At 35.7% G+C, this 27107-nt stretch overlaps 1 long non-coding RNA gene across 1 annotated transcript; it reads right to left on the bottom strand.

The window, feature by feature from the left end:
• Positions 1-1433: 1433 nt before the first annotated feature.
• On the bottom strand, positions 1434-25775 carry LOC150058979 (uncharacterized). Its single transcript, XR_016536576.1, has 3 exons — positions 25679-25775; positions 4613-4682; positions 1434-1640 (listed from the first exon to the last, which is right to left on the bottom strand). It is a non-coding gene; the product is annotated as an uncharacterized LOC150058979 (long non-coding RNA).
• Between the last annotated feature and the right edge of the window lie 1332 nt (positions 25776-27107).

Below are 27107 nucleotides of genomic sequence, written 5' to 3'. Positions count from 1 at the left end.
CTTTCTCTTGGAGAACTTGGTTTCGAAGTATGTTACTTCAATTACATGTAGGTTAACTAAATTCTTGTAATCAATTTTCAATTTCCAGGTAGAGCAAAAAGTAACTGTTTGGAGTTCTAAAATTCTTGGCATCCTCTTCTTACCACGAGTCTATACTGTTGTTGTTGTTGTTGTTGTTTTTACTTCTGCAGACACAACTAAATATACGAAGATATGAAGATAGAGAAGCACCCATTCATAGAATCTCACTATGCCCTTTTAACCTCTAAGAAAAATTTTCTGCCTTTTTTGTATAATTCTACTTTTCCTCAAAATCACTTTTCCTGTGGCATGTGACATTGGAATGAGGGGAGGCATTATTGGGTTTGTGCTAAATGTAATGTAAATTAGAGACTTATTTAATTTGAGCTCACTGAGATATATCCATATGATTTAGATCCACTTTCATGCACAGTGAAGTTACTGTTAGCTATTTTAATAGCAAAAAATAGCTTTTAGAAATACTTCCTTGATTCATCAGACAGACAGAAATCTAAGTGGAATATTGGTTCTTCTCAGTACATTGCCAGAACCAAAATGATTGCAACAATGCAATATTCACAGTGATAAACCATAAGGAACAAATCTTCTGAATCTCTGCATTTGTACCTCACACAGGCATGGTAGCATAACTGCAGGGTATATATCATTGTGTGTAATGTCATCGTTTTTATGTATCCTAAGCAACACAATAAAAAAAATTCATTCACCATGGTAGAGAGCAGAGTGACTTATTATTCTATTCTCCCCCATAAAGCCTGGAGTCCAAAAAGTAGAAAACATTGCAGATATTTTTCATTAATGGATAATAATACTGATTTTGATTTTGTTCCCCTTTGTCTTAGTATTTACAAATTTACAATTTCATTAGGATTTCTTCACTCATGAAAAAAATCACCTCTGTACTTAATTTTCTAGTTAAAATACTGTGTTCTTTAAGAGCTGTTTACCTATGTGGTATCAACTTAAGGCCCCACAAAACCACAGCCAAGAGAGTTAGAAGTCTCCCAGTGTAGCTATGACCTTCTGCAAGGACCAATGAAGACTCCAACGTGGAACCAAGTAGTGCAGCTTCTGTCTTGCTGGGTGTTAAAATGAATGTGGAGCTTTAGAGGAAAAGAAAGAGACCTGCTATGATTTCTCTACGGTGCAGAAACGTGGTCCTCAGTGTGACAATGATGATTCTGCAGAGGAGAAGGGCATGTTTTGAATAGGGAGCAATGGTCTACCAGGAAAGAGAAAAGAAATTTTCTAGAAATAATAGGAATCAAACTATTAATTCTCAAGAAAAAATCCATCTTAAGAATGCCGATTTTTCGATTATGCACTTTTATTTAATCACCAAGTTTACTATGCATTGGAAATAGCAAAATGTATTTTTTTCCCTACAAAACTTCCACTGCTTAAGCAAGACTTGGTCCATTTATTGCATTTATTTTCTCTGTCTTCATCATCTCTAATAATAGACTCTTCCCATTACCAACTCACTCCTTTCGTATTCATCCTTCATGACTATCATTGCTGTAGTTTCTATGCGATCATTTAGAAGGTGTGCAGTTGCTCACAACTGTTTTTCTTTTTTCTTCTTCTTTCATAACAACCTTGTGGATTGAGCAGAAGCATCATCTTCAGAAAACCAATGAAACTGGCTGAGTAAAAGCAAATGTTCTAGCTATCTAATCTATCGATCTATCTGTCTGTCTATCTATCTATCTATCTATCTATCTATCTATTTATCTATCTATCTATCTATCTATCTATCTATCTATCTATCTATCTATCTAAATATATATGTATTTAACAAGGGAGTGGCGGGACCATTTCTCACATTTCTGACTTTAAAGTTAGTGTTTTTTAAATGATATGAACTATTGTCCCTCTATACATCACTCTGATAATAAAATAAAATTTAAAAAATGATGTGAAATACTTGCACTTCTGATGAAAGTCATAGGATCGACACAGCCACACCATCATGCACAGTAGTTACTTACAACATGCACAGTAGTTATTTCTGAAATGAGAGCCATTATGACTCAAAATAAGATTTGGGATGCAGAAGCCTGAGTGATAAGGCTCAAGACCTTAGAGAATGTCGATTTCAATCAGTAGAAAAAGTGGGAGAGCAACTTTGTAGAGCATATCCCACTATGAAATGGAAAGTCAAGTGAGGACAGGAGTCTGCGCAATTGGTGATGGGTTGAAAGTAATCCTCCAAAATGGCTGTCCTCATTTTTTTTTTCTGTGCTGATGCCAATAAATAAATAGAAAAAGAATAGTAAGCTCATTCTGGAGCTACATCAGTGGCTCTATTCACACAAGAGTCATCACCACTGATCATCCCTCACTTTTACGTTGTCCTATCTTCTGCTGTCATTGGTTTGCTTGCTCCATGGTAGATAATAATAGGATCTTGATGTATGGGGGCTTAAAGCTTTCACATCTTTGATGGATGATTTCACTTATTGCTATTTTTGAAATAATTGCAACCATTTCTTAAAGTTTTATCTTATCATTGACCATCCTTGCTGTAAATAGGCTCTACATCAAAAGCAAAAAATGATAAACTGGATGCAATATGTATACCACCGTTCTTTGCATTCATTTGTTATTCTCTAGGATCCAAATTCCACACTGCTAATTTTTGCCCTTTTTGTACACAGAAGTAATTTTGTAACTACTTGGCAACTTTTTCTTTTCTTATTTGTGCAGGTCCTCTAAGTACGCTTTCGATTACCTGCAAATTAGTTGCACCTTTGTTTGAACTCAGTATTCACTAATGTCAGGATCAGTGACTCATGCTCTAGTGAGAGACAGCCTTATAAGATTGTGCTATTTCTGTAGCTTTCCACTTCCAGGAAGATCACTGTCCCCCAAAGTTCATCAGTGCAGATCCTTCCTTCCCTACTCTATCCTGTGAGTTTATGTATTTATCATATAGTCAGATACATTTATCACAGACTAAATTCCATATTATTTCAATTGATAAATCAGGGAGGAAAATGGGAAGTGGGAGAGAATGGTGGTATAGGAGGTATAGGAGAGAGAGAAAGACATAGAGAAGAGAGGGTGAGAGGGAGGGAGAGGGAGAAGGAGAGAGGGAGAGAGAGAAAGGAAGGGAGGGAGAGGGAGAGGGGGAGAGGGAGGGGGGAGGGGGAGAGGGGGAGGGGGAGAGGGGGAGAGGGAGAGGGAGAGGGAGAGGGGGAGAGGGAGAGAGGGAGAGGGAGAGAGGGAGAGGGGGAGGGAGAAAAACTACTTAATGAAAGCTGCAGTTATGGCTCAAGAATCCTAAATTCCGTGTTTGTTTCCTATTCTTCCTTGGTTGTTTTAGCAATTTACATGCTGTAAGAATTTCCATCCCCATGAGTCAAAAAGTTTAGGAATTCATGTATTCAGCTCATTGTGTCTTTTCTTCTCTTTAACATTTCAAGCCACTGGTAACCATTGATATATTGTTTCTTCAGGCTTTTTCTTTTCCAGAATGTCATACTGATGCAGGCACACACTACGTAGCTTTCTTAACAAAATGCATTCCGGATTCCACTGTGTTACACATATTGAATCAATAGTTTTCTTTTTCCTTCTCGATCTTGGGTAGTATTCTGTTATATGCTTGTGACTTAAATTCATTCATCACTCTTTTGAAGTAATCTAATGAATTTCTAGTTTGGAACAAGTAGGAATAAAATAGCAATATAAATCCCATAGGCCTTGGAATACAGCTTAGTGGTAGAATGCTTGCCTACCATTCATGAAAGCCTGAGTTTGATTCCTCAATACCACATAAATAGAAAAAGCTAGAAGTGGAATTGTGCCTCAAGTGGTAGAGTACTAGCTTGAGCAAAAAAAGCTCAGGGACATTGCCCAGGCCCTGAGTTCAAGTCCAGTACTGGCAAAAGAAAAATTCACATAGAACTTTCTATATGGTTGAAGCTTTTCTTCTCTATAGTAAATACTTATAAAATTTAGTAATTTTATAGGGAAAGCTTCAATTTTCCCCACAGTGCCTTTGGCACATTTACTCCTATAAGAATATATGAGAGCGTTTACTATTGTGTGTTCTTTTATTCCCTTTTATATTTTATTATCCAGTTAATGTGTAGAGGGGTTTCAGTTACATTTGCCAGATAGTAGGTGCATTAATTCTCACATATTGATACCCCTTCTTATGTATTTGTCCCCCCCACCCCTCCCAATCATCTTGTTTTCCTCCTTTCCCTTTCCTATTTCAAACAAACAAGTAAACATATATAGAATATACCAGGTAACAAAGTCAGATACAGTAACAATATGAGATTAACCAAAGGGCAACAAGGGAGAAGAGAGATAACAGTACAATAAGAACAACAATCACTCAAGATAAAGCTCCTGTTATCAGTTTGTATTGGCAAGTTTTTATTTTGTTGCCAAGATAATAAATATGCAATGACTTAATAGACTAAATCGCTCTATATATTTTTCATCTATGGTGACATCAGGATGAGTTACTCCTAAATATATACCTTACTTTCTTGATGGAAAGTATACTGAGAAAATTTCCTTTGACTATTTGTGTTTTATAGATGTAGCTTACCTTGAATATCTGATAAACTGGAAATCCCAGGTGAATAGAATCTACCAGTCTGAGAATATCCAGTAATGCCCTATCATAAGAGAAGTGATTTGGTGATTTATGTGAAAGCACTATAAACTGAGAATAAAGGTTACACAATCAAATGATGATGACCCCAGTTAATTCTATTTTAATATCCTGAACTGAGATCAATTGGAAAATGTCAGCACAGTGAATAGTTTAGGGTCAAATGACTCTAATGACAAGTGGTTTAGTACCTGACATGCTGTTGAGGAGCATTGTGTCAACGTTTTGGGAGATATAAATGATAACATATGAATAGAAGCATACATGTAAAAATAGGACACTAACTCAGTCTTCGGCCACAAAGCTAGTAAGCAAACTATCACTTGCATTAACCATTCTAGGGAATTAAACTGTAGTCTATATTCAATATTCAAGAAAGCCAGACGATAATATCTGTTTTTAAGACACAAATGGGCCAGGACGTTATTACCAAAAGCATCTTTAATTCTGATTCCAGTTTCTAAGTTAGTACCAATTTAAGGATGACAAACATGCACCTCTAACCAATCACACACTTTGCTCTCGTTAAACTCCTTGGGCCAATTTCCTCACCAGGGCATAAATGAAACCTTCCTTTTTTATTTTCATTATAATGATTTCCCTCCTCTCTGCCTCTGAGTCTGACAAACACAAGTGATGGTGGTTAACTTCCTTGCTACAGCAAGCTTTGAATAAATAGCCTTTGCTTGTTCTCATTTTTTTCTCATTTATTTTCACAGGTCCTTTAAAAAAATTATCTTCTTAGGCCCCATTCCAAACTCACCAAATCAGAATTTCTGCAAGAGAGGACCAGAGGTGTGAATTCTTAAAAAGCTTCCCATGGTGATCCTTATACACATAAAATTTGAGAATTGCAGCTTTTGGTGGCATTTTACAGGGTTTCCTGTTAGGTTGTACCATATTTAATATTCCTGTTAAGTAGGCAAAGAACCTCATGAAATTGGTGATTGTCGTGAAGCTACAAAATAATAGCTCCTAGCTGATGTTGTAGCAGATGTCAAAATCAAAATGAATTTTAACCTAGACATCTAGAACTTTATACTAAAAGTATTTGAAAATGTCTAATTGGAAGGCATCTTGTGCTTAAGGTGTGTATTAGAGGTAATTATCTGTGTACACTCCTCTGGGCACTCATGTATATGTAACATATGAAAAATGACATTCAATAAGTTGTCGATACGAGCTTTAAAGTTTAGTGTAATAAACAGATTTATCTCTGCACAGTCTGTAAAGAGCGTTATCTTCATTGCTTCTTGTGCTTGTTAGACTGTCTATATTACTGTGCCCGATTCAGGCTTCACATTTAAAGAAGAACCAGCATGTGTAAGGAATGAATAATGCTCAAAATAGCTCAAGCAACTGGGAATATTTAGCTACCCTTCCAATGAATGTTCATTGGGGTTCTTCAAACATCTCTGTCATGCTCAATCCAGATCATAGTATTCAGATCCATTTTTCATTTATTGTTATTATTTCCATAACATTTCCTACTTAAATGATTTCTTTAACATTTCCTAGTGATTCTACTTAAATGCTATCCTCAAGAGAATTTAAATAATGTAATGCAATCACAGAATTCTACTGGGAGATGTAAATACATTAAAAAATAGCAGTATGCATTTTAATGTAAAAAAACATTTGGGATTTTATCAGATTGACAGCAGGAGATTTGAGCTGTGCATCTGTTTCTAGTTCTGACACTCTTTTCTCAACAGCCAAGTGATCTTAGTTGAGTGGGCTATTGGATTTTCAGACTCGTTTACTTCTCTTGGGTTAAAAAATGCAGTCCACTACTTGCTTTTCATCTTATTTTACTTTATTCATGCATTTATTCATTTTTGCTTTCTCCATACTTAGGTTTGATAAATACAGAATGCTTCCAGTTGTGTGTGCTGAGCAGTAACTGTAAACTGTTGAGCTTGCTCTGGAGAAGATCCAGTGCAATGAAGAGGGTGAGACTTTCAGATGTATACTGAATGGGAACAATTGTCCTTACGTTCAGGGTCTTCACCTGTCCTTTTTTCTTAGTCTACTCTTTGACTAATTCAGTAGCCGAGCCACATATGGTTAATAAACACTTGAAGGATATACATATATACATATATATATATATGTGTGTGTGTGTGTGTGTGTGTGTGTGTATACATGACTTTGTTAATTAAAAAACAGCTCAATTAATATCCTATATTTAAAATATAGGGAGTCTGGGATGTAGCTCATTGACAAAGTGCTTGCCTAGCAAATGCAATAATGTCCTGGGTTGAATCATTGGAACCAAAAAAGAAAAGAAAAAATTAGTATTTAGGCTATATTAAGTTCAAAAAATAACAAGTTACTTATACCATTTCCTCTGAAATTGTAAATATAGCTCTTACTATGTCACTTTTAGTGATTCCTTTATTTTGGGGATTAATTCTGAGATGTGCATTCATGACCTCATAATAGGTAGGCAGTCTATTACTTGAGCCCTCCCCTGCCTCTTCATTTAGGGCATCATTAATGTTTATGAGTACAGGTTCTAGTACTTGACAGATCCATGTTCATATACTATCTCTACTAGTATGTGATTTTAATAAAATGTTGTACCAGCCAACACTCATTCGTATTTGACATAGCATTTATTAAATGCCAGACATATGCTTGAGTCACATTAATTCACTTAGCTCTCACAGCAATCTCATGAGGTATTATTATCCTTTATTTACACATGAAGAAACTGAATCACCACAGGCTCATGGTAATGTGTATCTTTAGAATAGATTCTATGGCTTATTTTATTGTTAGTAATTCAGCTACATCACCTCTCCTGTCAATGAGCAGGATGCTGAGAAAGTGCTTGTGAAGGTGCTAACTGGTACAGGGAGTGGGAGAGATGATCAGTTTAGGCTAGTAAGGTGTGTGGATGGGATAGGTTGGAATAGGATTTTTCTATAGTAGATTTTATACTTAATAAAAACTACAATCATAGTCTTCCACTGGTGTCAATTTTGCCTCATAATTGACAATATTTAGAGTCCTTTTCTGCTGTTACAAAAGAACAAGTAATAGTGATATCTCTTGGGTACATGGTGCTGCTAAAATTCCATGATGTATAACAGCTCCAATAAGAAAAGAGAACTATCCAGTCCCAAGTGCCACTTGTGCTGAAGCTGAGCAGCCCTATGTTATAGGACTGAAAATAAGTTAGGGGAAAAATCAGAATAAAACTTAAAGAAGATAGAAGGAGGACTGTAAATAAGAGAAGGTAGAGGAGATGGAGATAAAGTAATATGCAGTTGTCACATGTTTTAGTCATTGTCTTTTATTACATAGAAGGTAATAGAGAATAGGATAATGCACATTAATGTAGGCACAACAAAACTTTTTAGTATATATTAATTATGTCAGTGTAATTCTTAGTGCAATCAGAGTCAAGGCAACAAGATGCTCCACCTCTAATTACTGTCTTTTATTTTTTATGGAGTGATGAGCCTCAGCCTATTATTTCCTCGGTGATGAGTGGCTTATAATCTTGATATAGATGGTTTTGTTTTCATTCTATGGATGCGTTTAGAAAATAGACCACTTCATAGGCATTTTTTTAATCTTGTCTCAATGAAAAACTCTCCATTTCTGTCTATAATTTTGAAGGTTTTTTTTAAAGGAAGAATTCTATTGCATTTTTTTGTCTTAGATAGGATCAGAAAGCAAGTGGTATACCAGAAAATTGAGAATCATCAATTTATCTTTACTTAGGAGTTGGGCATCTTAACTGAGTCATGGATATATTGCTGGGCTGAAGAATTATCTCTGAGTAGAGATTCCTGAAAATAAAAATGATTTCTTTAAGAAATCCAAGATAAAGCCTATCTGGTTATGAAGGAGTACTTCAGTATCTCACAAAACATGAATATTTAAATATCTAGTCCTTGTTTATAATGATTAAAATTATGTATTCTTTTTTCATGTATTTTTATTGTAATTAATAGAAGGGTTACATTATATTCACCAGATAGAAGGTCCATTACTTCACAAACATTGATACCCTTTCTCATGTCATGGTCCTCATTTCCCTCCCCCCACACCCACCCCTCATCTTGTTTTCCCCCTTCCCTATCCAATTTTAAATAACCAAATAAGCAAATATACAATATATCAGATAACAAGGTGAAATACTGTAATAATATGAGATAATCAAGGGACAGCAAAAGAGAGATAACATAGCACATTAAGGACAATAATCACTCATTATATGGCTTTTGTTTCTATATCCTGGAGGTCCTTTCATTAAGCGTCAACCTTATGGCCTTATGTATCTAGGTTTTGTTCTATTGTAAATCTCTGCTAGGAGAGCCCAAGGTTTCTACTGATTATGACAAATGAGGGAAACCATTGAGCCTATGTTCCTTTGAGTCGGCTTACTTCACTTAATATGATTTTTTCTAAGTCTTTCCATTTCCTAACAAATGGGGCTATGTCATTCTTTCTGACAGCAGCATAGAATTCCATTGTGTACAAATACCACATCTTGTTGATCCACTCATCAACTGAAGGACAGGTGGGTTGGTTCCATATCTTTGCTATCGTAAATAGTGCTGCAATGAACATCATTGTGCTAGTGGATTTAGTATGTCCTTGTTTCAGGATGATTGGGTAAATGCCTGGTAGTGGAATTGCTGGGTCATTGGGGATCTCTATGTTTAGTCTTTTGAGTAACTGCCATACTGCTTTCCATAGTGGTTGAATGAGGTTGCACTCCCATCAACAGTGTAGTAGTGATCCCTCCTGGCCACATCTCCTCCAGCGTCTGTTGTTATTAGATTTCTTGATCCTGGCCATTCCAACTGGAATGAGGTTGAATCTTAGAGTTGTTTTGATTTGCATTTTTTTATGGCCAGAGATGTGGAGCATTTCTTCATGTGTTTATAGGCCATTCTTATTTCTTCTTCATAGAAGACTCCCTTTAAGTCTTTGGCCCATCTTTTAATGGGATGGTTGTTTCTTTCAAGATTACTTTGAGAATAATTCAGTTTTTTCAGTTGTTGAGGCCTTTGTCCATTATATGGTTGTTGAAGATCTTCTACCATTCCGTAGGATTTGTAGTTAATTTGCTAGATATGTCCTTTGCCATACAGAAGCACAGCAGTCTAATGCAGTCACACTTATCCAGACTTTCTCTGATTTGTTGTGTTTCTTGGTCCTTATTAAGAAAATTTCGACCTGTGTCAAGAAGACCTAGGATTTCCTATTTCTTCTTGTAAAGTTTTCAGTGTATCTTCTTTAACCTTGTGGTCTTTGACTCATTTGGAGTTAATCCTGGTGCAGGATGACAAAGATGGATCCAACTTTAGTTGTCTGCAGATGGTCAACCAGTTCTGCCAGCACCACTTGTTGAAGAGGCTGTCTTTCTTCCATTCTATTTTTTGGCTCCCTTCTCAAAGATTAGGTGACCATAGGTCTGTGGGTTAATATCTGGGTCCTCAGTCCTATCACATTGGTCTTCTGGCCTGCTCTTGTGCAAGAACCAAGATGTTTTGGTCACTATAGCTCTGTAATGGAGTCTCAACTTTGGTATTGAAATTCCTCCTGTGCAGCTCTTTCTGCTAAGAAGTGTTTTTGCCATACGGGGTCTTTTATTATTCCATATGAAATTTTGGATTGCCTTTTCAATTTCTTTAAAGAATGACATTGGGATATTGTTGGGTATTGCTTTGAATTTGTAGATAGCCCTTGGCAAGATTGTCATTTTCACGATGTTGATTCTTCCAATCCAGGAGCATGGGAGGTTTTTCCATTTCCTCAGTTCTGCTTTAATTTCCTTTTTCAGGGTTTTAAAGTTTTCATCAAAAAGATCCTTTACATTCTTAGTTAAGTTACTTTATTTTCTTTGAGGCTATTGCAAAAGGATTTGCTTTCCTGATTTTTGTCTTGTTCCTCTTACTGTTGGCGTAGAGTAAGGGAGTTGATTTTTGAGGGTTAATTTTATACCCTGCTACCTTGCCAAAGTTTTGAATCAGGTCAAGGAGCCTGGGAGTGGAGTTGATAGGGTTCTTTAAGTACAGAATCATGTCATCTGCAAAGAGAGAAAGTTTCACTTCCTCTTTCCCTATTTGGATCCCCTATATGCTTGCTTCAAATTGCTCATTTTTGATCACTTGCATCTCTTGTTTTAGATCATGTGTCAACTTCTTTAACTCCTTGATTTCCATTTGAGTGGTCAGCTCAGCAGCTTTTTTCTCATTGGACATTTGTTGGAGTTCGGTCAGCTTTTAGTTTGTGGATTGTATGAATTTGACCATTTTTCTCTCTCTAGCTTCCTCATGTTCATGTAATTCCTTTATTATGGCTTCCTCACATTCACATATCACCTTCTTTATGGTTTCATCTTGTTTAGATAAGCCTTCCCTACGTATCTCTTTCTGTATATTTTCAAAATTTTCATTGATTATGTTTATCAATTACATTGGTATAGCAGTTAGAGGACTCTCCTCTAGTTTTGCCATTGACTGCTCCCTTGCCTGTTTATATTGGGTAAGAAATGCTATTCCTTGATTTGCCATTTTTCTTGAGTTTCTTGTTCTGCCTGTTTGTAAATGGGAGCAAGATTAATACTGCACAAGATTACAATTTTTAAGATATAATGAACCTAGAGATCTTTAGCTGGCCAAACAATAGATGTTCACAATTTTAGATGGGTATTATCACTCTCTTTTTGTGCACTTACAGACAAATCTAATATGACCACCGATCAGCGATTTATGACCAAAAAAAACCCTGTCAATCCAATCTCTATTGTATTTAAGTCCCTCTGGACCTACAGTATAATTGAACACTGAGATATACAGTATTGCTCAACAACCATCAACTGCAGATCCATGCATTCTAAAAGTTGAAGGATGCACAGAGGACCAGAAATAGAAAAATAGTATGAAAGACAAGAAGGAAGGTAAGAAAAGAGTAATGTAGGAGTGTAAGATTAATATAGTAATGAAGAAAAGGGATAGCGTAAGGATAACTGACCAAAGGTGATAAAAGGGTAAAATAGTACAAAATTTGGAAAAAATAAGATAAAACTTTTGAAAATAAGAAGCATAATAAGAAGAATATATAAAGAATACATACAGAAAAGAGGAAGGTATATATAGGAGGTATCAATGATAAAAATTTTTTAAAAAGTAAAAAGAATAACAACAAAAAAAAACAAGAAAAAAGGTGGGGGAAAATCCCACACAATTGTAAGTTTTTAGACAAGAAATATTAGCGTTAACAGCCAACAGATTAAAAAGCAGGTGACTATATCAATTAAAATATCATTTGTATCCAGTCTGTACCCAGTGCTGTCACTATGTTTCTTGGAATGACCACAATGGCAGAAGGAATGCAGAAAAAAAATGGAAAGAATCATAACATTAAAAAAAAACGATGAAGGACAAATGGTAAAAAAAAAAATAAGAACACATAAAAATGTAAATGTAGGAAAAAAGGGGGTATTCTTTAGTTTGTTTTTTGTGTTTGTGGGGGGAACAGGGTATGAAACTTGTGTCTCCACTAAATTCAGGATCAAAAAGTCTTTTTCTCCTGTGATTTGGCTTTCTGGTTTTTCTGATCAGTTTGCTTGATTGGAGGAAAAAATAAAAGTTGGGGAAACTGTGAGTGGCTTTGTTTTCCAGGAGCACAGTCCCATTCAGGAGGAGGAATTTCTGCTAGCGCCTGAGGTGGATGTCTGGCTAAGCTGCCTCTGGGAAAACCTTTGTCCTTTTGAATGATGGCACTGCCAGCCCCACTTCTCAGGCTCCAGTTGGTTTGGCAAGATCTTTGCCAGCAATCAAGATGGCGCTGTTCTCGGCTGGTGGGGGAGGGGATTCCTTCCCAATGCCGTTCTGCAAGCAGAAGTAGAAACTTCTCCTAGAAGGTACTCACAAATTGCTGGATTCTCTGGTTCTGTGAAGCTGGCAGGTCCGTGCACGGCTGGGTGACTTCTCTGGGCTGGCGCAGGCTCTGTTTGGCTCTGTCTGGAGCCGGCAGGTCTGCGCTGCTGAGAAGTGCTGTCTCTGCTCAGGTTCAGGAGAGAGGCTTTGTCTCCGTGGCAGCTCCAAGCGGCTGGCACCGTTCCATGCTGCCTTCTTGTTCTCTGACTGAGATCTCTGTGATGTTAAAGCTTACTTAGGATGGATCTTTGTGTATGAACTTTCTCCTACAATGTTAGAACTGGTATCTTGGCGAGAGTTCAGAAAGACTCACCCTGAACTGCTGCCATCATCCGTTGATCTCTACCTAATCTAAAATTATGTATTGTGTAAACATTTTAGCAATGAAGCACTTCCATCAGTGCTATTTTATAAATGCTATTTCAAAGAAAAGACATCTTTTTTGCTTTATGTATGCAACTCTAAATAAGAATTAAAAATCAATTCTACTGGGGCTGGAGTTTGGCCTAGCGCTTGCTTAGTTAGTATGCATGAAGACCTGGGTTCGATTCCTCAGTACCATGCACATAGAAAAAAAAGCCGGAAGTGGTGCTATGTCTCAAGTGGTAGAGCCTTGAGAAAGCCCAAGGACAGTGCCCAGGCCCTGAAACCAAGCCCATGACTGGAAAAAAATCAATTCCACTAAAACACATAGATTTTTCTGTTGGTTTCTATGTACACTTCATCATACAAATATATATCTATGTGAATATATATAATAAAATAAAAATAATGAACATAAAAATTAATCCTTCTTTCCTATGCTCCTTTTCTAATATCAAGCACTGATATGTGTGTAATATATTTAAAGACTAGTCATGAAACAGTTGATTATAATGAAGTTCACTGGAGATGGTAGATTTTTAGTTGGTGAATTGTGCAGTATGTAAAATCTCAGAAGGAAACACTTCATGTTACATTTTGGAATAATCAGTCCTTATAAAACAATGAGGTTGTTTTATATGCAATGACAGAATAAGATTTTTTGAGAAATTAACTTGAAAAATACAAGTTGCAGAACAACTTGTAAAAATGATTTATTTATGAGAACCCCCCCGAGATATTTATGTGTAAGTACACACATATGTATGCAAATATGTTGAGTAGGAATAGAACACAAAGCTGGAAACCATGGGCAGTGAGGAAAGAAAATTTGTAGTTCTATATAATAAGTAAGAGGTTTAGGATCTAATTCTGAATATATTTTAAGTTTTTATATATAAATATAACCATGTGATATTGGTATTAAGTAATGAAAAATGTTATTAATAACAATACAAAAGTTACTTTTAGGTTTTCTTGTTTTTCCTGTCTGATTTTAGTTTAGGAACGTATACACATGCGCGTGCACACTCTTCTTTATATTTCTAGAAACTAAGGCTCTTCTGCAAATTTTTACTTGCTCCTTGGAAACTTTGAGTGGAAGGCTATTTGGGGATATAGTCTTCACACTTACAGAGAAACAGTTGCTTTGTAGATGAGAAACTGTATTTAAAAGGAACAGAAAATTGTTTTCCTGCATTACTGTAAGATTATAAAGTGCATTCAAAAAGAGTTAACTGCAGGAATGCAGTTAATTTTAAGGAAAGAGATAACAAAATGTTGCAATCTTAATGATTTATTTGTATGTCCTACTTTCTGTATGTGTTGACTTCAACTTTTGCCTTAGAAGGACACAAAACTTGGTGTTACCTCTTAGAAGAACTTGGAACTGAGAATTTAGACTTTCAATCTAATGTTCCTCAAACCATGTGATGCATGTTTACTGATTACTGGTATGGCAACATATTCTATGTGAAGCAGACAAATAAAATATCATGGAGAAAATTGGTAAGACAGAATGTTAATCCACTTTATATTGCCATAAGAAAATCTGCGACAAGACAGTTTATAAAGAATACTTATTTGTCCATGCTTCTGGGGACTGGGAAGGCCAAGAGCATGGCTGGCACCAGAGAATGTGTGTCACAGCTTTTTGTGGTGTTGTAATTAGGTAGAGGAAGGACATCACATGTTGAGAAACAACAAGCATATAAGCTCAAGTCTCACTTTCTTATGAAGGCACCAATTTCACCACAGGGACTCCATGCTCAGAACTTCTTCTAATCCTAATTACCTTCCCAAAGGCATACCTCCAGATACATTAACATGCAAATTTAAGAAATAAGCGTCCTATACCTGAATGACTGTGGTCACATTTGCATCATGGTGTATAATTTTTTTTTTCAGGTGACATTCGTGTCTTTAAAACAGCAGACAACTTTCTTCATTTGACCCTTACTGATATTCTAGTAGACAAGGGACCCCTCTTAGTTTTTCCTGACTCAACATTCTGTCCCTGGAGATATTTCAAGTGTGCACTTTGGTTGTATTAAAGCTGGATGGGATCCTAATTCAATCTGGAATAACATACCACTTACATGCTGGAGTCAACCAAGAACTCCTTCAGCTACCTTAAACTGTACTTATACAAAATGAATCCATATAGGTTCCCCATAATAAAATAGACCTCTAATTCCATAAATAATATTAATGTGCATTCAAGCTAAAAGCTTAGGGTCCCCCCACACCCCCAAGTTATCCTTGTGATATGAGTGGAGCTGTCTTGGATAGAGCATTTCACTTGGATCCCAGTTTTTCCATTTTGTTGGATAAAGTAGAAAAGGTACTATATTTAGTAACTGCTATATTAATTGGGCAACATATGCAATGAATTTGCTACTTTTATTATTGTATTTTATTATCAGGGTAACATATAGAGGGGTTATAGTTACATTCATTAGGTAGTGGGTACATTACTTCTTGAACATTGAAATCCCTTCTTGTGTTTTTCTCACATTTTCCCTATCCTTACCTCTCCCAATCATCTTGTTTTTCCCTTTCCCTTCCCTATTTCAAATAAATAAATGAATTTTCTATTCGAAACCGAAGGATGAAGCCATATGGACGCCGAGAAACAGCATTTCTGGCAGAGGAAGCAGCAAGTACAGGATCCTGACATATTACTGGAGGTACTAGATGAAGTTGAGGGAGGTAAAGAGGGGCTATAGTAGAATGAGCAAGTGAGAGGAAGTAGGGCAGAAAGGTAGCAGGTGCTAAAGAAGCAGGTATGTGGTTACTATGTACTTTTCTATTTACTGAAAAGAAGAGAATGATGGGAGGTTTTATGGAGGAAATTGAGTGCTTATTTGTAAATTAATCAAGTAGTATTAAAGAGATGGCAATGAAGAAGTTGTGTGGGAGAGCAGTATGTTGGGATTTTCAATTGGTGAGTGATAATGTGTATAAAATTATGTTATTAAATTAAGACAAAGACTGAAAACCGAGAGTTCCTTCTTTCCTTCCTCCCTTCTTCCTTTCTTTCATTCCTTCTTTCTTTCCTTCCAATGAATTGAACTCAGAGCAGAGCCTTGTTTGCTAAGCAAATATTCTACCTCTGAAGCCATATTCTTAGCCCTTTTTGATTAATTGATTTTTGATAAGTTTCATATCTTTAATTAGGCAGGCATCAGTCTATGATCTTCTGGCCACTGTCTCTTTTAAGTAGCTGGCACGTCTCTTCATACATAGTTCTTCAGTGGCTTTTTAGCAAGAATAAAACCTACTTTACTTTTCCCAAATATAAGTTTCTTCTATATATCTCATTGCCTGTTATCTATAAATAGGATGCTATCCCTTTTTCATTGCTTACTCCATTGAATCATACTCTTTAAGGGTAGAGGTGATGTTTCATTTAGTTCCTTTGTATCTTCAATTTGATACATCTTAGCCATTGGTAAGGATTCCTGAAAGACTGTCAGTTACACGGGAGTTTCAAAACTGCTAAGAAGTATTAATCTCAGTGTGACAATTTTGGAGTCATTTAATTTAATTTGCACAAGGAAAAGTATATGAGGTCTAAATTCTTTGTTACAGCTTTTTTTCTTCCTAGAACTTGGTATGATCTGACTCCATTTTGTTAGAAGAGATACATGAATTGTTACCTTTGACCATTTGTACTTCAGATGGCTGGGAATTGAACTCAGGATCTTATGGCAAGTGCACTGCACATCTTCGATATTTTTGCTTTATTTTTAAATAAAGTTTTGTGATTTTTATGCACAAAAGGTCAGGAAGAAGGCCCAGACTCAAACTTCAAACCTCAGTACCAGCATACACACCTCCCCCCCCCCACACACACAGAGGAAAATAAATACAAAAATGTAGTAACAAAAGGTATTTATCCATCACAGCGAAATTGCTAGTTAGAAAAGAGAAGCCTAGAACTTGAAATACAAGAAGAGTGAATATGAAATTTAAAAGCAATATTACTTTTACCTGAAATGAGAATCAATTAATACTCTAGCCTTCCTGCCATAGAATGGGCCTCATTACAAATCTCAACAGTTAGCCAAATTTATGCCCAGAAAATTGTCCCACTTTTAATATGATACCTGCTCAAAGAATTTATAATCTAGTGGATATATAAAAGCAATCTTATGATACAACTATATGAAAGGCTAGACACTGATATCTGTGTCAGATGAAAGTGTCAGAAGTAGTTTTCTATTAAAAATTTGATGATGATGATGATGATAACAATGATGGCAGTGATGGTAAATAGAGCAACAAAAACATTATTTAATAACCGGCTTATATGATTTTCCTCCATACCATGCCATGTTGCAAAGGTTTGACATTTATCTGTCATTTAATCCAATAACCATGGGGATAAGAGAATTGTTCTCTTAATGTTTGAGCATAAGGAGTCAAGTAACTTATCTATGATCCTAAATTTAGTATGTAATAATAAAAAAATTTAAATTTAGCCAATCTAGCTGTGACCTGATGTTACTGACAAATAGTCATATTGTATATATAGCAGAATGACTCAAGCGTATTCTTACAGTTTCCATTTGGTCTATCCTACTCTGTGGGGTAGCATGTAGTGTCCTAGGACTGGGAAAGAATAGAGATGAGCTAAAGAATGCTTGGGATGTATTTGCTTCATGGGAGAACTGAAATCAATAGAGACTTCTCTCCTGTTCATGTTTAATAAATAAGGCATCTTTACAGTTTCAGACCTTAGAGAGGATAAGGAAAGAAGGCTACAAAGACTGCTGGATTTTCTAGCATTCATTGGCATGAGGATAAGAATATTTATGGCAGTCAATAAAAAAAAAGAAAAGACTAAAGAAAATCACTTATGGGATGTTTGGCAACATCAAATGAGATGCTATTTTCTAAAGAGGTAGTTCTCAAAACTTAGCATGCATAGGAGTCCCCTGAGGAGTCTATAAAACCACAAACTGTTGGATCTTACCTTCAGGTCTTAAATCAATAGATTAAGGAAGGGCCAGGAATTTCTCTAATAATACCCCAAATTTCTGCACTGACATTTTTTTTCTGAGGACCACACCAAACAACGAAGATCTAAACCATGCAATGATGCCACTGAGCTTATGCAGTGAATCTCATTGCATTATGTAAAGTGTTGTAATTAGAGAGATCAGTGTGCTTGTCTCTGCTACTGATGCATAGTCAAACAGACATCCACAAGGGTTGAAATAACATCCACAACCTTAGCTTATTTTGCATTATGATTTACATTGGTTTCAAAGAATTTCCATAACAAATTGCCATAAGCTACCCAGTTTAAAACAACAGATACTTATTTTTCATAGTTTTGGAGAATTGTGCCAACTGAAAGTAGTGGGCCAGTAGGTTGTGTTCCATCCGAAGATACTCAAGGAGAATTTGATCCAGGCCTTTCTTCTGGGCATTGGGGTTTTGCTGGCAATTATTGATGTTCTTTGTTTTGTAGCTGCATCTCTGTGGTCTCTGCCTCCCTCAGTGCATAGAACTCAATTCTCTCTGTATGCCTTCATAATGAAGCAAGGATTAGTGTTAAGGACTATCCTAATCCAGTATGATCTTGTCTTCCTTAAGCAACATCTGAAAAGACACTTCCAAATCAAGACACATCTGAGGCTCTGATACAGACTTGAACTTGGGGGAATACCATCAATCCAGTACATTCTCTATCTTACCTTTGTCATAAAATTTTATCAACTTTTTTTAAAGATATCTAAATTGGAATTCCAGACTGATTTTATCCTCCTACCTTAACCTTCTTGGATTATAGGCATGTACATGTGTGCCAGCTATTTTCCTTTTTAATTATTTTAAGCATATAGTTTTTGATGTTAGGTAGATATACATTTCTCTCACACCCTTTTCTTACTTTTTAAAAAATATTTTGTTAGTACATATTAGTGGTGAAAGTGGTTTTCACTGTGACATTTACATTTGTACAGACATCCACATGTACAATATGGAGATGGGTATAGAATTCAGGTCCTCATGCTTACTAGGCAAGTGCTCTATGATTTGAGCCATTTTCTTAGGCACCCCTTTCTTATTTTCAAAAATGTTCTGGCTATGTGAAAGAAAAATTGCAACAGATAAAGTTCAGTTGGCTAGGAATAATACACCACTGCAAAGGGGAAAGACTGATTTTAACTCAGCTAAAACAAAGACAGGAGCTTTATCCTTGTGCTGTTATCCCTGCTGTTGTTTTAATAAGTATATGGAAATTAGGAGGGAGGTTGGCCAACATGATCATGTATTCTGTGTTTGCTAATAGGTGTTTATTAGTTAGATCCTGATCCTCTCAGAGACTAGGATCTAGGGATACTTTTGTTTCAAGGGGAGGGAGGTGTAATGGAGATTGAACCCAGGAACTCATGCTTGCAAGGTATGTTACTACCACTTGAAAAATAATACCCTGTAACACTTGTTTTGTATTTTGTTATACTTGTTTTCTATTTTCTATTTTAGTTTTGAGATGAGGTCTACATGTCTTTGCTCACTTTTTTCGGTAGCTACCCAAACTTCGGTATCTTTATGATTCATCCTCATGAGTCACTGGGAGAAATGATAGCACACAGCATTAAACCTAACTACAATATCTTTCTTGATTATTTTATTTCAGTAAACAAGTTCCCAGGATTTTTTTATTTTTGTGGGATTAAAAAAATTATTTTACTGTCAGGGTGATGTATAGAGGAGTTACAGTTGTATTCATTAAGGTAGTGAGTACATTATTTCTTGAACTCTTTATCCTCCCATCCCCTCTCAAGTTGTAAAGTTTATTTCCAACATATTGTCTTGTTAATGTTGCTATTACATTGGTTTACCCTTTTCTTTTATCTCATCATCTTATTTTTCCCTCTTCCTTTCACTAATTCAAATAAATAAATAAATAAATATACAATACATCAGATATCAAAGTCAGATACAGCTTCCAGACTCTTGGTTAACTATTTCTAGGTTGTAAATCTGACAGGTGGCCAGGAAAAGACATATATTTCAAAATGGTGGTCTTTGGTTATATAATCATGACATTAGACTATTTTTCAGGAATATTTATAGGTCCCTTAAGTATTTATTTCATTAGGGATGTTACATACAATATACATATACAGATCTATGAAAACACAGAAAAAATGTATAATTTGCTAATGAATTTTGATAATTCAAAAAGGAGCAAAAGCAGAAAGATATATTTGTTCATGGTGGTGTGTGCCAATAATTCCAGCTACATGATATGGTAGCTATAAAAGGACCTGGTTGGGGATGGGAGTTTGGCCTAGTGGTAGAGTGCTTGCCTAGCATGCATGAAGACCCTTGTCCAATTCCTGGGTACCATCTACATAGAAAAAGCAGGAAATGGCTCTGTGGCTCAAGTAGTAGAGTACTAATCTTGAGAAAGCCCGAGGATAGTGCTCAGGATCTGAATTCAAGCCTCAGGACAGGCAAAAATAAATAAATAAATAAATAAATAAATGGATTTGATCTTAGGCAAAAGCATGAGATTATCCAAAAACTAGCTAAAGACAGAATTGCAAGGACTGGAGGAGAAGATATAATTTTTGAGTCTTTGACGTGACAGACTAATCTTGTTATTCTAATATTTTTCACCCAAAGACCCTATTAATTTATTGCCATGCATTTGCTGAATGATTAGTGCCTTGCTTTGAGAATTTTTACTTATTTATGTTGTCAATTCTACTGCCAGATTCTCAAGAATTTATAGAGTTCCTTCTATCACTATAAGTACATGTAAAACTGATATATTGCATTCAAATGTTAAATCTTGTAAAATCTGAGCTATATGAGGTTCAAAGAGAAATATGCAGCTTGTCATCAAGTTTCTTTAATATTTTTTGTAGGCTGGTTGCCATGATGACTTGTATGTTACAAAATGAGGCTGTTATGCATTACATATCATGGGAATGTACATCTGTACTGGATTTTCCTATTTTCTTTGTTTCTTTGTTTTCACTGTGCTGAGTTCTGCTACAAATTTTGGATTGAAATTAAACTTGAGAAGTTTTGGCAATGTTGCTGAAATGATATCCCAGTATATTATCAATTAATGAAACAAACACAGAGGGATGATTGATTTATAGAGAATTTTTTGCATCATTAGCTGTCTTGATTATACAAAAATAGTCTTTATTTTTCAGTATTTGAAAGAACCATTTTATTTTAAATATATTTATTTTGAAATCTTATATCTTACTTGGCAAGAGGATTCAATTCCAATAAAGATTTATACACAATCTTTCTGAAACCCGGGAGGCTATTTTCATTGTATCCTCTAAATATGACATTTAACTAAAATGTACTTTCTTTTGCCTGAATGCCTCCCCTTTAAAGAATAAAATGGGTCTCTATGATTTGATTTACTGTAATATGCAATTTCTTTAAGTACATGTTAAAAAGTCTTTCAGACACATAATAATTCTTATCACAAGAATATTTTATATTGAATTTTAGAGTTTAGTTTTAAACTATACTTTCACTTCACACAGGTACTATTTCCAGAATGAATTAAAAAAGTTACCTCTACTATGCAGTCTTTTCTGGTAAGGCTGAAATTCTGAACATTCCTTACATGGTAGGTATGAATTCTAAACTATAGCACTTCAGTTTGGATAAGACAAACTTCTTGCATTTGCTGAGCATCTTTTGGTCTTTTACAACTCACTGAACAAATATTGAAAGTAATAGACATGGAAATTAATCTTTAACATTCCATCCACATCTGGACTTTGATTCTGTTCATCTTCATTTATGAAATGATCCTGAAAAAGTAAAGAGCAGGACTAAAGAATCTATGTCTATCTAACTTTCAGGAATACTGATTTTGTTGATTCCTGAAGTCAACCCATACTATTTCAATGGAAATATCAACATCAAAACTGGTTAGAAGGCAGACATTAGAATTGTAGTCTCTGTTTCCCTTAGTATCTGATTGGATTTGATGCCCGTGTTATAACTATATACATAGATTGAAGGCACTTGACATCTTTTCTAAGCTATAGATATAGAAGAATGTTGGGTACAAGGAATACCATTTACTTATGATATATCACAATAAGTCCACAAAGCAAATATATTTTCAATATCTTATTGATAAGAAAATGCACACAGTGAAGTTAAAGGCCTTGCGTAACATCATATATGTGAAAATAAGATCCAGGATGAAAACTCAAGTTTGCCTCCAATAGCTCTGCTCTCTTTTCCTTCTGATCAAAAGTTTGACTGTTTATTTCTTTCTGTAACAGAACATTCAGCATTTGAATTTCATACTTAAAAAAATTAGAATGAAGGGGACCATGAGTAATTTAAAAGAAATAAACATAATTAAAATCTAGGTCTGTCATATGAAGTTATAGCTTAGCATCATCATAAATGTCAGAATGTTCTCAATTCTGGTTGTCTGATTCAGTGCCAAAAATAAAAATAGGAATTTTAAGCTTGATCTGTACCAACCAGTATCAGAATCTGACCTTATGATCAAATTACTTGATAATAGCAAAATATAATTTCAATTCATGCTGAGCATAATCAGATACATTTCTAAAGGGTCACTAGTGTTATTTCCATACAATATCTTTCAAAGGTTTCTAAATATTTTACTTTTAATTATGTTTCTTATAAATGTGCAATTTCTTGTTTTTGTTAAGTGAATGCATGTGCTAAAAAAATCATTTCTTTCCTCCAGGAACCATCCCATCAAATTTGGCTTTAAAAGCTGGCAGCTTTCCTCGGAACCAGAGTATATTGAATATATTGAATATTTTTGAGAACAACTCATCCAGACCATAGACACAGATAAGACAATCTGTGTTGCTCCCTCTCGGGAAAATAATTTTACTGCTTACTAACCATCTGGATTGTGTTATTGTTGAGATGAATGGACATCAATATATTTTTCTGAATTCTCATAAAATTTTGAAGAAAAGCAGCACAGGTTTGTAAGATGATTGTTTTCCACCATCACAGGGTCATTGTTGTTGTGGGAAGTCAAGGTCCATTGCCTGAGGAGTCACAGAGCCTGGAGTCACTAATTTCCTACTCACTGATTTTTTTCTTTTAGTTATTAGTATGTCAAGTGTTGAAATATCCTCTATCATTTAGTATTTTAATATTTTTTTGCCAGTTCTGGGCTTGGGCTCAGGGCCTGAGCACTGTCCCTGGATTTTCTCAAGGCTAGGGCCTTGAGCCACTTGAGCCACAGCACCACTTCTGGCTTTTTTTCTATGTATGTGGTACTGAGGAATCGAACCCTGGTCTTTGTACATGCTAGGCAAGCACTCTATCACTAGGCCAAACTCCCGGCCCCTAGTATTTTAATATTTAACATGACTTTATTTTCAAGGTAATTTTATGATTTTTTCCAATGATCAGCAATATGAAACATACATGCATTTATTTAGTTGAGTTTAATTGTGTGTTGGATTATTAGTTGAAACTTGCATTCTGTTATAGGAGAGTTGACACCATGTGTAAAGATTTGTGGATATGTTAGATTAGGCTATGTGGTTGATTTTAATTGCTAATTTACTTTTCCTCTTATATTATTTTTATATTACAGATTATTATTCTCTTCTTTGATTATATTTTCTTTGTATTACAGCATAGTCTCAGGAGACTAATTTCTTCCAATATAGGGACACCTACCAAATTAATTTTTGTAACTTTTGGAATTTCATTATAAGGGATGGACTTACTAGGCACTGGTGACACATGCCTGTATTATTAATTCTCTGAAGCCTAATAGCTGAAGACTGTGGTCCAAACGCAGCCCAGACAGGAAACCTGTGAGATTATCAGCCCCATTAATCACCAACAAGCCAAAAGTGGATTTGTAGTTCAAGTGGCAGAGCCAACCTGAGTAGAAATGACCAGGATAACTCCGTTCCTGGTACTTAAGTAAAAAGACAATATTTTGTTTTTCAACTGGGAATTGTGGCAGTTTCTTTTCAATAGTCTTGTGTAATTAAGGGATGATTCAGTCTCTTAAAAAACTGTGAAATTGGGGCCAGGAAGTCGGCCTCCTGGTAGAGTGCTTGCCTCGTATGTACGAAGTCCCCGGTTCAATTCCTTGGTACTACATACAAAGAAAAAAGCTGGAAGTGGTGCTGTGGAGCTCTAGCCTTGAGAAAGTCCAAGGACAGGGCTCAGGCCCTGAGTTCAAGCCCAGCACTGGCAAAAAATGTTTGTGAAATTGATATTGCCAAGAAATGCACTGATATGCTTTCTTACTCACCACATTCCGAGACAACACTAAACATCATGCCATCAGGTAACTCTCACTGACAGCAATGGCAATAGAGAATTGCTACTCAGGTGGAGTGCTGTGAACTGGAAAGGACCCCAGGATGGCGACACACCGTTGATGATTACACTGGCTACCCAAATAGCTATTTTAGACCTAGCTACAATTCAGATTCCAACATCACCTTTCACATTAAACAACATCCCTGAGTAAATGCTAGTGATAATTAAATCAGATCAATTATACTCAAGCTTAATTGTATATGTAAGTTATTGGCCCCCAAAGTCTTTATGCACCTTGCAGGTTTTATACAGAGAAAACAGAAATGTGATGATTTCTTGGAGGGGGTATCTTGGGGAACATTTAGATGCTGCCTAAACATTTCAGAGCACAAAGAGAAATTAGCTCAACAGCAAAAAGCATGGTTTTGAAATTCAACAACTTGCTCAAGGCTCTCAGTATAGTTTGTGAATGTGTGCAGTTATTTACTGTCTCATTATTTTAGTTTCTTGTGAAATGACCTCATAATGGCTTTATCTAGCATGTCAGAATACAGTAAAGATCCAGGAACCAGTGGCTTATGCCTGTAATTCTAGCTTCTCAGGAGCTTGAGATCTGAGGATGGTAATTATTATTTTAATTTCTTTTTAAATTGTAATTAATAGAAGGGTTACAGTTATATTTGCCAGATAGAAAGTGTATAACTTCACACACATTTATATCCCTTCTCATGTTTTTGTCCCCATTTTCCTCCCCTACCTCTTCCCCTCCTTTTGTTTTCGCCCTTCCCTTTCCTATTTCAAATAAACAAATAATCATATATACAATATAACAGATAACAAGGTAAAATATTGTAACAATATGAGAATAACCAAGGGACAAAAAAGAGATGAGAAATAACATAGGACATTAAGAACAACAGTAACACATTATATGGCTCTTGTTTACATATCCTGGAAGTCCTTTCATTTAGCCTCATCCTATATGCCTTATGTATCTAGATTTTGAGCTATTGTAATCCTCTGCTAGGAGAGTCCAAGGTTTGTACTAATTATTACAAATGAGAGAAACCATTGAGCCTATGTTCCTTTGGGTCTGGATTACTTCACTTAAGATGATTTTTTTTCCAAGTCTTCCCATTTCCTTACATATGGGACTATGTCATTCTTTCTGATGGCAGCATATAATTGTATAAATACCACATCTTGTTGATCCAATCATCTACTGAGGGGGCATTTGGGTTGGTTCCATATCTTTGCTATGATAAATAGTGTTACAATGAACATGTCTGTGCTAGTGGGTTTAGTATGTTCTTGCTTCTGGACTATTGGGTATATGCCAAGTAGTGAAATTGCGGGGTCATAGGGGAGCTCTATGTTTAGTCTTTTGAGGAAAGGATTGTAATTTGAAGCCAGCTGGGGTAGGAAATTCTATTAGACTTACCTCCAATTAATCACCCAGAAGTCAGAGTTGGAAGTGCAGATCAAGTGGTAGCGAGTGGAAAGCTCAGGGATAGCATTCAGGTTCTGTGTTCAAGTTCTATGTCAGTTCAGGATTGACATAGAGAAAAAGAATGTAGTGAAGAAAAAGAGATGATTCCATAAAACAAAGTAAGGAGATGTCTAACAACAGGCTTGTCATAATGATCACCATTATTATAACTAACCACTATTGAGAGATCTGGGATTTGATTTTAAATGTTTGATTCAAGAAGGGTAACCTTTTTTATATAGCCTCGTTTAGTACTTGATTTGAATGAATATTTCTGTCAATCATATATAGATTTCTGATCTCGATCTATAGAAAACAACAGAAAGATTTCATTGATTGAATTGATTAATTGATTTTCTTATGCACTGTATAAGAGAATATACACTTGATGGATTATATTCAATGTATAGGTTGATTCTCCTCTCTCTCCCCCCCCCCCAGAGAGCTCTCTTAGAACTTGAAGAATGACTCTGTGGTGTTCCTTTTTATTGTGAGTTATGGGGCGTGAACTATGGGCCAGGGCTCTTCAGCTCGATTCTACCACCCTACCCCTTGATCCACAGCCCCACTTCCCATTTTCTAGTGATTAATTGAAGATAAGACTCTCATGTGTTCTTTAGGAGTTCTTTAGGGTTGGAGCTAGTTTTGAACTGAAATCATTACATTTCAGCCTCCTGAGTAGCTAGGATTATAGGTATGATCCACCAAGCCCAGCTCCCAGGCAGTTTTAAAGGGACTTTAAAGCTGAAATGGGAGACTTGGAGTAGACGAGCTTTTAATATTTCCCTCAAGCAGTACTTTACCTATCTGCTAATGCAAAAACAAAGCAGAGCTAAACAAAAAGTCTCTGTTCCTTTCAAACTTTTATATGTTGCATAATCATTTTGTTTACTGTTCGTGAAGTGCCTAAGCTGTTATGATCTAAAAACTAGGAATGTTTGACTTGCATTCTCTTGGTTTTCAGAAAATAGATGTTACTTATAGAAACTTCCTGGCTCATAATTTTATACAGAGATAGCCTATAAAATAGCCTTTTTTGGTATAGAGGTGTAAGGAACCAAATTTCTAAAATAGACTTCACATCAAGAAGGTAAATTAAGCAGAAAAGCTTTTCTTTCTACTTCAAACATATAGATCATGTTGATCATTATGCTATGAGTTAAAGCAGTCTGATAACCTTTGTTATTCCAGACAGGATAGAGATATTGATTAGCTTTAAGGTTTGTTAAGTGATTATGTTAAAATGTAAGGTTATGTAACAATAGAGTCCATAATTTACATATGAGTAGTTGATAGGAAAAATGAAAAGTGAATGGTATTGGTAGGGAGATCTCTTGCAGGAAACAAGATGTGAGACATCACCCTAAACTTTTGAGGAGCG

This window comes from Megascapheus bottae, chromosome 9 (assembly GCF_031878675.1).
Source record: "Megascapheus bottae isolate mThoBot1 chromosome 9, mThoBot2.hap1, whole genome shotgun sequence".
Lineage (NCBI taxonomy): Eukaryota > Metazoa > Chordata > Mammalia > Rodentia > Geomyidae > Megascapheus > Megascapheus bottae.
The sequence above is the reverse complement of the archived record's forward strand: the minus strand, read 5'-3'. Positions and strand labels throughout refer to the sequence as shown.